The following is a 9,937-nucleotide window of genomic DNA, read 5'->3' on the forward strand; positions in this document are numbered from 1 at the left end:
GGCCACGACGCGCAACTGATTTCCAAAATTCGTCTTCCTCCTCTGAGGATGGGAACTAGCGACACCTGGTTTACTAGACCAGTGCTCTACCACTGAGCTAAAGAGGCGCGGCCTAGCGGTACTCTTGTGTACTTCGTCCTTACGGTCGTCTGGGTCATCAGACTTGAGCTGACAACACTTCATATTACCGACTACTATTTGCAGCTATGGCGATCCATTACTGCTTGGCTACACATCTGACACGTAACCGATGTGCTCTCCAAACAACAACACTTGCATTTCAGAACATGTCTTTCACACATGTCTACAAAATCACCTTTACCTTCAAATACAGTTTTCTTGCGACTGACAGAGACGTAGGCAAAGTTAAAACTTGCTATTTCCATTACATCACGTTAATCAGAAAAACGGTAATTTACATCTGCAGCGGAACAAAATTCCGTTCCGCCCAGCGTGGGGCTCGAACCCACGACCCTGAGATTAAGAATATCATACTCTACCGACTGAGCTAGCCGGCTGCCTCCGTGAATACCTGCGGGTTAGCACGTCACACAGTACTCGTTTGGGTTGGGTGGTCCCATACAGAATCTCTCCATGCTCCCTAATGTTTTCCTAACTTCACACTCGTCACGTACTTCACATTTATTTCATAATAATTTCTGAGAGGTAAAGGAATTGCATGACAACCTGCAGTGCTAGTGGCGTCAAAATTAACACACATACTTGATGTGACTCAAAAGCCGAACGAGTTACTTTCCGACGTTGTTTTAGATGTGCAAGTGCCAGTCAAAACTCGCGGTGACGGCACTCTGCCGACCATTTCGCTAGTTAACACCGGTCTTGTTGTGTGTGTTTCAAGCTCAAGAGCATCTCCAAGCAGAAAATGGTCAACAGAAACATTCAGACGGTTTCGTACTGCTCAATTGCTACATTAAAACAGTATGTTTCTTTTTCAGAACTGGAAAAAAACCGAGCGTGAAAGCATTCGAACCTGTAATCTTCAGATCCGAAGTCCGACGCCTTATCCATTGGGCCACACGGTCACTAGCGACCAAGTATAGCTTGTACACGACTCATCTCGTAACGCTCACACCCCCTGAGGAATAGTGTTTTCGTTCCACACAGCCGCTGCCCCTTGCTCTTTCCCACCCAAACGTTACATTCAACCTCTTACGAGACCGACCAAATCTAGACTGGCAAACAAGACCACACACTTTGTGCATTCGGAATCGAAGGCAGGGCGTCCCTCGCCGCATTTGCTACCATGTCCATTTGCTACTTCTGCAGAAGCGGCGGCGGCGACGACGACTACGACCGCGAGAAGCTCAGAGATATGTGAGAAATTCATCTATAATATGTAATTCAGACTGCCTCGTCCCACCTTATGCTGTACCGCTTTGGCAAATGCTTTATCTGCGCCATTCGCCTTAATCACGTCTGAGCGTAATTCTTAATAAAACCCTTGTCGCTAATTGTTCGTCATCACAGATACTGTTTGCTATACGGCCACGACGCGCAACTGATTTCCAAAATTCGTCTTCCTCCTCTGAGGATGGGAACTCGCGACACCTGGTTTACTAGACCAGTGCTCTACCACTGAGCTAAAGAGGCGCGGCCTAGCGGTACTCTTGTGTACTTCGTCCTTACGGTCGTCTGGGTCATCAGACTTGAGCTGACAACACTTCATATTACCGACTACTATTTGCAGCTATGGCGATCCATTACTGCTTGGCTACACATCTGACACGTAACCGATGTGCTCTCCAAACAACAACACTTGCATTTCAGAACATGTCTTTCACACATGTCTACAAAATCACCTTTACCTTCAAATACAGTTTTCTTGCGACTGACAGAGACGTAGGCAAAGTTAAAACTTGCTATTTCCATTACATCACGTTAATCAGAAAAACGGTAATTTACATCTGCAGCGGAACAAAATTCCGTTCCGCCCAGCGTGGGGCTCGAACCCACGACCCTGAGATTAAGAGTATCATACTCTACCGACTGAGCTAGCCGGCTGCCTCCGTGAATACCTGCGGGTTAGCACGTCACACAGTACTCGTTTGGGTTGGGTGGTCCCATACAGAATCTCTCCATGCTCCCTTATGTTTTCCTAACTTCACACTCGTCACGTACTTCACTTTTATTTCATAATCATTTCTGAGAGGTAAAGGAATTGCATGACAACCTGCAGTGCTAGTGGCGTCAAAATTAACACACATACTTGATGTGACTCAAAAGCCGAACGAGTTACATTCCGACGTTGTTTTAGATGTGCAAGTGCCAGTCAAAACTCGCGGTGACGGCACTCTGCCGACCATTTCGCTAGTTAACACCGGTCTTGTTGTGTGTGTTTCAAGCTCAAGAGCATCTCCAAGCAGAAAATGGTCAACAGAAACATTCAGACGGTTTCGTACTGCTCAATTGCTACATTAAAACAGTATGTTTCTTTTTCAGAACTGGAAAAAAACCGAGCGTGACAGCATTCGAACCTGTAATCTTCAGATCCGAAGTCCGACGCCTTATCCACTTTTTTTTTTTTTTTTTTTTTTTTTTAAATTCATTTTGTTCGCTTCATCTGCTCGGGGCGGACGTCGTAAGACATCCATTTATGTTCGTTTTTGATCGATTGACTCAGTTTTTTTATTACAGAGGGCGCGTAACCCTCTGACCGAACACGCTGAGCTACCGTGCCGGCTAAAATTCGTCTTCCTCCCCTGAGGATGGGAAGTCACGATCCCTGGATTACTAGACCAGTGCTCTACCACTGAGCTAAAGAGGCGCGGCCTAGCGGTACTCTTGCGTACTTCGTCCTTACGGTCGTCTGGGTCATCAGACTTGAGCTGACAACACTTCAAATTACCGACTACTATTTGCAGCTATGGCGATCCATTACTGCTTGGCTACACATCTGACACGTAACCGATGTGCTCTCCAAACAACAACACTTGCATTTCAGAACATGTCTTTCACACATGTCTACAAAATCACCTTTACCTTCAAATACAGTTTTCTTGCGACTGACAGAGACGTAGGCAAAGTTAAAACTTGCTATTTCCATTACATCACGTTAATCAGAAAAACGGTAATTTACATCTGCAGCGGAACAAAATTCCGTTCCGCCCAGCGTGGGGCTCGAACCCACGACCCTGAGATTAAGAATATCATACTCTAACGACTGAGCTAGCCGGCTGCCTCCGTGAATAGCTGCGGGTTAGCACGTCACACAGTACTCGTTTGGGTTGGGTGGTCCCATACAGAATCTCTCCATGCTCCCTAATGTTTTCCTAACTTCACACTCGTCACGTACTTCACTTTTATTTCATAATCATTTCTGAGAGGTAAAGGAATTGCATGACAACCTGCAGTGCTAGTGGCGTCAAAATTAACGAGTTACTTTCCGACGTTGTTTTAGATGTGCAAGTGCCAGTCAAAACTCGTGGTGACGGCACTCTGCCGACCATTTCGCTAGTTAACGCCGGTCTTGTTGTGTGTGTTTCAAGCTCAAGAGCATCTCCAAGCAGAAAATGGTCAACAGAAACATTCAGACGGTTTCGTACTGCTCAATTGCTACATTAAAACAGTATGTTTCTTTTTCAGAACTGGAAAAAAACCGAGCGTGACAGCATTCGAACCTGTAATGTTCAGATCCGAAGTCCGACGCCTTATCCATTGGGCCACACGGTCACTAGCGACCAAGTATAACTTGTATACGACTCATCTCGTAACGCTCACACCCCCTGAGGAATAGTGTTTTCGTTCCACACAGCCGCTGCCCCTTGCTCTTTCCCACCCAAACGTTACATTCAACCTCTTACGAGACCGACCAAATATAGACTGGGAAACAAGACCACACACTTTGTGCATTCGGAATCGAAGGCAGGGCGTCCCTCGCCGCATTTGCTACCATGGCCATTTGCTACTTCTGCAGAAGTGGCGGCGGCGACGACGACGACGACGACGACGACGACGACGACCGCGAGAGGCTCAGAGATATGTGAGAAATTCATCTATAATATGTAATTCAGACTGCCTCGTCCCACCTTATGCTGTACCGCTTTGGCAAATGCTTTATCTGCGCCATTCGCCTTAATCACGTCTGAGCGTAATTCTTAATAAAACGCTTGTCGCTAATTGTTCGTCATCACAGATACTGTTTGCTATACGGCCACGACGCGCTACTGATTTCCAAAATTCGTCTTCCTCCTCTGAGGATGGGAACTCGCGACGCCTGGTTTACTAGACCAGTGCTCTACCACTGAGCTAAAGAAGCGCGGCCTAGCGGTACTCTTGTGTACTTCGTCCTTTCGGTCGTCTGGGTCATCAGACTTGAGCTGACAACACTTCATATTACCGACTACTATTTGCAGCTATGGCGATCCATTACTGCTTGGCTACACATCTGACACGTAACCGATGTGCTCTCCAAACAACAACACTTGCATTTCAGAACATGTCTTTCACACATGTCTACAAAATCACCTTTACCTTCAAATACAGTTTTCTTGCGACTGACAGAGACGTAGGCAAAGTTAAAACTTGCTATTTCCATTACATCACGTTAATCAGAAAAACGGTAATTTACATCTGCAGCGGAACAAAATTCCGTTCCGCCCAGCGTGGGGCTCGAACCCACGACCCTGAGATTAAGAATATCATACTCTACCGACTGAGCTAGCCGGCTGCCTCCGTGAATACCTGCGGGTTAGCACGTCACACAGTACTCGTTTGGGTTGGGTGGTCCCATACAGAATCTCTCCATGCTCCCTAATGTTTTCCTAACTTCACACTCGTCACGTACTTCACTTTTATTTCATAAACATTTCTGAGAGGTAAAGGAATTGCATGACAACCTGCAGAGCTAGTGGCGTCAAAATTAACACACATACTTGATGTGACTCAAAAGCCGAACGAGTTACTTTCCGACGTTGTTTTAGATGTGCAAGTGCCAGTCAAAACTCGCGGTGACGGCACTCTGCCGACCATTTCGCTAGTTGACACCGGTCTTGTTGTGTGTGTTTCAAGCTCAAGAGCATCTCCAAGCAGAAAATGGTCAACAGAAACATTCAGACGGTTTCGTACTGCTCAATTGCTACATTAAAACAGTATGTTTCTTTTTCAGAACTGGAAAAAAACCGAGCGTGACAGCATTCGAACCTGTATTCTTCAGATCCGAAGTCCGACGCCTTATCCATTGGGCCACACGGTCACTAGCCACCAAGTGTAACTTGTATACGACTCATCTCGTAACGCTCACACCCCCTGAGGAATAGTGTTTTCGTTCCACACAGCCGCTGCCCCTTGCTCTTTCCCACCCAAACGTTACATTCAACCTCTTACGAGACCGACCAAATATAGACTGGGAAACAAGACCACACACTTTGTGCATTCGGAATCGAAGGCAGGGCGTCCCTCGCCGCATTTGCTACCATGTCCATTTGCTACTTCTGCAGAAGCGGCGGCGGCGACGACGACGACGACGACGACGACTACGACCGCGAGAAGCTCAGAGATATGTGAGAAATTCATCTATAATATGTAATTCAGACTGCCTCGTTCCACCTTATGCTGTACCGCTTTGGCAAATGCTTTATCTGCGCCATTCGCCTTAATCACGTCTGAGCGTAATTCTTAATAAAACGCTTGTCGCTAATTGTTCGTCATCACAGATACTGTTTGCTATACGGCCACGACGCGCAACTGATTTCCAAAATTCGTCTTCCTCCTCTGAGGATGGGAACTCGCGACGCCTGGTTTACTAGACCAGTGCTCTACCACTGAGCTAAAGAGGCGCGGCCTAGCGGTACTCTTGTGTACTTCGTCCTTACGGTCGTCTGGGTCATCAGACTTGAGCTGACAACACTTCATATTACCGACTACTATTTGCAGCTATGGCGATCCATTACTGCTTGGCTACACATCTGACACGTAACCGATGTGCTCTCCAAACAACAACACTTGCATTTCAGAACATGTCTTTCACACATGTCTACAAAATCACCTTTACCTTCAAATACAGTTTCCTTGCGACTGACAGAGACGTAGGCAAAGTTAAAACTTGCTATTTCCATTACATCACGTTAATCAGAAAAACGGTAATTTACATCTGCAGCGGAACAAAATTCCGTTCCGCCCAGCGTGGGGCTCGAACCCACGACCCTGAGATTAAGAATATCATACTCTACCGACTGAGCTAGCCGGCTGCCTCCGTGAATACCTGCGGGTTAGCACGTCACACAGTACTCGTTTGGGTTGGGTGGTCCCATACAGAATCTCTCCATGCTCCCTAATGTTTTCCTAACTTCACACTCGTCACGTACTTCACTTTTATATCCTAATCATTTCTGAGAGGTAAAGGAATTGCATGACAACCTGCAGTGCTAGTGGCGTCAAAATTAACACACATACTTGATGTGACTCAAAAGCCGAACGAGTTACTTTCCGACGTTGTTTTAGATGTGCAAGTGCCAGTCAAAACTCGTGGTGACGGCACTCTGCCGACCATTTCGCTAGTTAACGCCGGTCTTGTTGTGTGTGTTTCAAGCTCAAGAGCATCTCCAAGCAGAAAATGGTCAACAGAAACATTCAGACGGTTTCGTACTGCTCAATTGCTACATTAAAACAGTATGTTTCTTTTTCAGAACTGGAAAAAAACCGAGCGTGACAGCATTCGAACCTGTAATGTTCAGATCCGAAGTCCGACGCCTTATCCATTGGGCCACACGGTCACTAGCGACCAAGTATAACTTGTATACGACTCATCTCGTAACGCTCACACCCCCTGAGGAATAGTGTTTTCGTTCCACACAGCCGCTGCCCCTTGCTCTTTCCCACCCAAACGTTACATTCAACCTCTTACGAGACCGACCAAATATAGACTGGGAAACAAGACCACACACTTTGTGCATTCGGAATCGAAGGCAGGGCGTCCCTCGCCGCATTTGCTACCATGGCCATTTGCTACTTCTGCAGAAGTGGCGGCGGCGACGACGACGACGACGACGACGACGACGACGACGACCGCGAGAGGCTCAGAGATATGTGAGAAATTCATCTATAATATGTAATTCAGACTGCCTCGTCCCACCTTATGCTGTACCGCTTTGGCAAATGCTTTATCTGCGCCATTCGCCTTAATCACGTCTGAGCGTAATTCTTAATAAAACGCTTGTCGCTAATTGTTCGTCATCACAGATACTGTTTGCTATACGGCCACGACGCGCTACTGATTTCCAAAATTCGTCTTCCTCCTCAGAGGATGGGAACTCGCGACGCCTGGTTTACTAGACCAGTGCTCTACCACTGAGCTAAAGAGGCGCGGCCTAGCGGTACTCTTGTGTACTTCGTCCTTTCGGTCGTCTGGGTCATCAGACTTGAGCTGACAACACTTCATATTACCGACTACTATTTGCAGCTATGGCGATCCATTACTGCTTGGCTACACATCTGACACGTAACCGATGTGCTCTCCAAACAACAACACTTGCATTTCAGAACATGTCTTTCACACATGTCTACAAAATCACCTTTACCTTCAAATACAGTTTTCTTGCGACTGACAGAGACGTAGGCAAAGTTAAAACTTGCTATTTCCATTACATCACGTTAATCAGAAAAACGGTAATTTACATCTGCAGCGGAACAAAATTCCGTTCCGCCCAGCGTGGGGCTCGAACCCACGACCCTGAGATTAAGAATATCATACTCTACCGACTGAGCTAGCCGGCTGCCTCCGTGAATACCTGCGGGTTAGCACGTCACACAGTACTCGTTTGGGTTGGGTGGTCCCATACAGAATCTCTCCATGCTCCCTAATGTTTTCCTAACTTCACACTCGTCACGTACTTCACTTTTATTTCATAATCATTTCTGAGAGGTAAAGGAATTGCATGACAACCTGCAGTGCTAGTGGCGTCAAAATTAACACACGTACTTGATGTGACTCAAAAGCCGAACGAGTTACTTTCCGACGTTGTTTTAGATGTGCAAGTGCCAGTCAAAACTCGCGGTGACGGCACTCTGCCGACCATTTCGCTAGTTAACACCGGTCTTGTTGTGTGTGTTTGAAGCTCAAGAGCATCTCCAAGCAGAAAATGGTCAACAGAAACATTCAGACGGTTTCGTACTGCTCAATTGCTACATTAAAATAGTATGTTTCTTTTTCAGAACTGGAAAAAAACCGAGCGTGACAGCATTCGAACCTGTAATCTTCAGATCCGAAGTCCGACGCCTTATCCATTGGGCCACACGGTCACTTGCGACCAAGTATAACTTGTATACGTCTCATCTCGTAACGCTCACACCCCCTGAGGAATAGTGTTTTCGTTCCACACAGCCGCTGCCCCTTGCTCTTTCCCACCCAAACGTTACATTCAACCTCTTACGAGACCGACCAAATCTAGACTGGGAAACAAGACCACACACATTGTGCATTCGGAATCGAAGGCAGGGCGTCCCTCGCCGCATTTGCTACCATGGCCATTTGCTACTTCTGCAGAAGCGGCGACGGCGGCGACGACGACGCCGACGACGACGACGACGACCGCGAGAGGCTCTGAGATATGTGAGAAATTCATCTATAATATGTAATTCAGACTGCCTCGTCCCACATTATGCTGTACCGCTTTGGCAAATGCTTTATCTGCGCCATTCGCCTTAATCACGTCTGAGCGTAATTCTTAATAAAACGCTTGTCGCTAATTGTTCGTCATCACAGATACTGTTTGCTATACGGCCACGACGCGCAACTGAATTCCAAAATTCGTCTTCCTCCTCTGAGGATGGGAACTCGCGACGCCTGGTTTACTAGACCAGTGCTCTACCACTGAGCTAAAGAGGCGCGGCCTAGCGGTAATCTTGTGTACTTCGTCCTTACGGTCGTCTGGGTCATCAGACTTGAGCTGACAACACTTCAAATTACCGACTACTATTTGCAGCTATGGCGATCCATTACTGCTTGGCTACACATCTGACACGTAACCGATGTGCTCTCCAAACAACAACACTTGCATTTCAGAACATGTCTTTCACACATGTCTACAAAATCACCTTTACCTTCAAATACAGTTTTCTTGCGACTGCCAGAGACGTAGGCAAAGTTAAAACTTGCTGTTTCCATTACATCACGTTAATCAGAAGAACGGTAATTTACATCTGCAGCGGAACAAAATTCCGTTCCGCCCAGCGTGGGGCTCGAACCCACGACCCTGAGATTAAGAATATCATGCTCTACCGACTGAACTAGCCGGCTGCCTCCGTGAATACCTGCGGGTTAGCACGTCACACAGTACTCGTTTGGGTTGGGTGGTCCCATACAGAATCTCTCCATGCTCCCTAATGTTTTCCTAACTTCACACTCGTCACGTACTTCACTTTTATTTCATAATCATTTCTGAGAGGTAAAGGAATTGCATGACAACCTGCAGTGCTAGTGGCGTCAAAATTAACACACATACTTGATGTGACTCAAAAGCCGAACGAGTTACTTTCCGACGTTGTTTTAGATGTGCAAGTGCCAGTCAAAACTCGCGGTGACGGCACTCTGCCGACCATTTCGCTAGTTAACATCGGTCTTGTTGTGTGTGTTTCAAGCTCAAGAGCATCTCCAAGCAGAAAATGGTCAACAGAAACATTCAGACGGTTTCGTACTGCTCAATTGCTACATTAAAACAGTATGTTTCTTTTTCAGAACTGGAAACAAACCGAGCGTGACAGCATTCGAACCTGTAATCTTCAGATCCGAAGTCCGACGCCTTATCCTTTGGGCCACACGGTCACTAGCGACCAAGTATAACTTGTATACGACTCATCTCGTAACGCTCACACCCCCTGAGGAATAGTGTTTTCGTTCCACACAGCCGCTGCCCCTTGCTCTTTCCCACCCAAACGTTACATTCAACCTCTTACGAGACCGACCAAATATAGACTGGGAAAC

The 9,937-nt window shown here is 46.7% G+C and overlaps 6 non-coding genes across 6 annotated transcripts; all 6 read right to left on the reverse strand.

Annotated features, from left to right (window-relative positions):
* Window positions 1–445: 445 nt before the first annotated feature.
* On the reverse strand, window positions 446–518 carry Trnak-cuu (transfer RNA lysine (anticodon CUU)). The gene has a single exon. It is a non-coding gene; the product is annotated as a tRNA-Lys (tRNA).
* A 1,431-nt stretch (window positions 519–1,949) lies between these two features.
* Window positions 1,950–2,022, reverse strand: Trnak-cuu (transfer RNA lysine (anticodon CUU)). The gene has a single exon. It is a non-coding gene; the product is annotated as a tRNA-Lys (tRNA).
* Window positions 2,023–4,614: 2,592 nt separating this feature from the next.
* On the reverse strand, window positions 4,615–4,687 carry Trnak-cuu (transfer RNA lysine (anticodon CUU)). The gene has a single exon. It is a non-coding gene; the product is annotated as a tRNA-Lys (tRNA).
* A 1,446-nt stretch (window positions 4,688–6,133) lies between these two features.
* On the reverse strand, window positions 6,134–6,206 carry Trnak-cuu (transfer RNA lysine (anticodon CUU)). Its single transcript has one exon. It is a non-coding gene; the product is annotated as a tRNA-Lys (tRNA).
* A 1,452-nt stretch (window positions 6,207–7,658) lies between these two features.
* Trnak-cuu (transfer RNA lysine (anticodon CUU)) lies at window positions 7,659–7,731 on the reverse strand. The gene has a single exon. It is a non-coding gene; the product is annotated as a tRNA-Lys (tRNA).
* A 1,449-nt stretch (window positions 7,732–9,180) lies between these two features.
* On the reverse strand, window positions 9,181–9,253 carry Trnak-cuu (transfer RNA lysine (anticodon CUU)). The gene has a single exon. It is a non-coding gene; the product is annotated as a tRNA-Lys (tRNA).
* Window positions 9,254–9,937: the final 684 nt, after the last annotated feature.

Source organism: Schistocerca gregaria, chromosome 1 (assembly GCF_023897955.1).
Source record: "Schistocerca gregaria isolate iqSchGreg1 chromosome 1, iqSchGreg1.2, whole genome shotgun sequence".
In the NCBI taxonomy this organism is placed as follows: domain Eukaryota; kingdom Metazoa; phylum Arthropoda; class Insecta; order Orthoptera; family Acrididae; genus Schistocerca; species Schistocerca gregaria.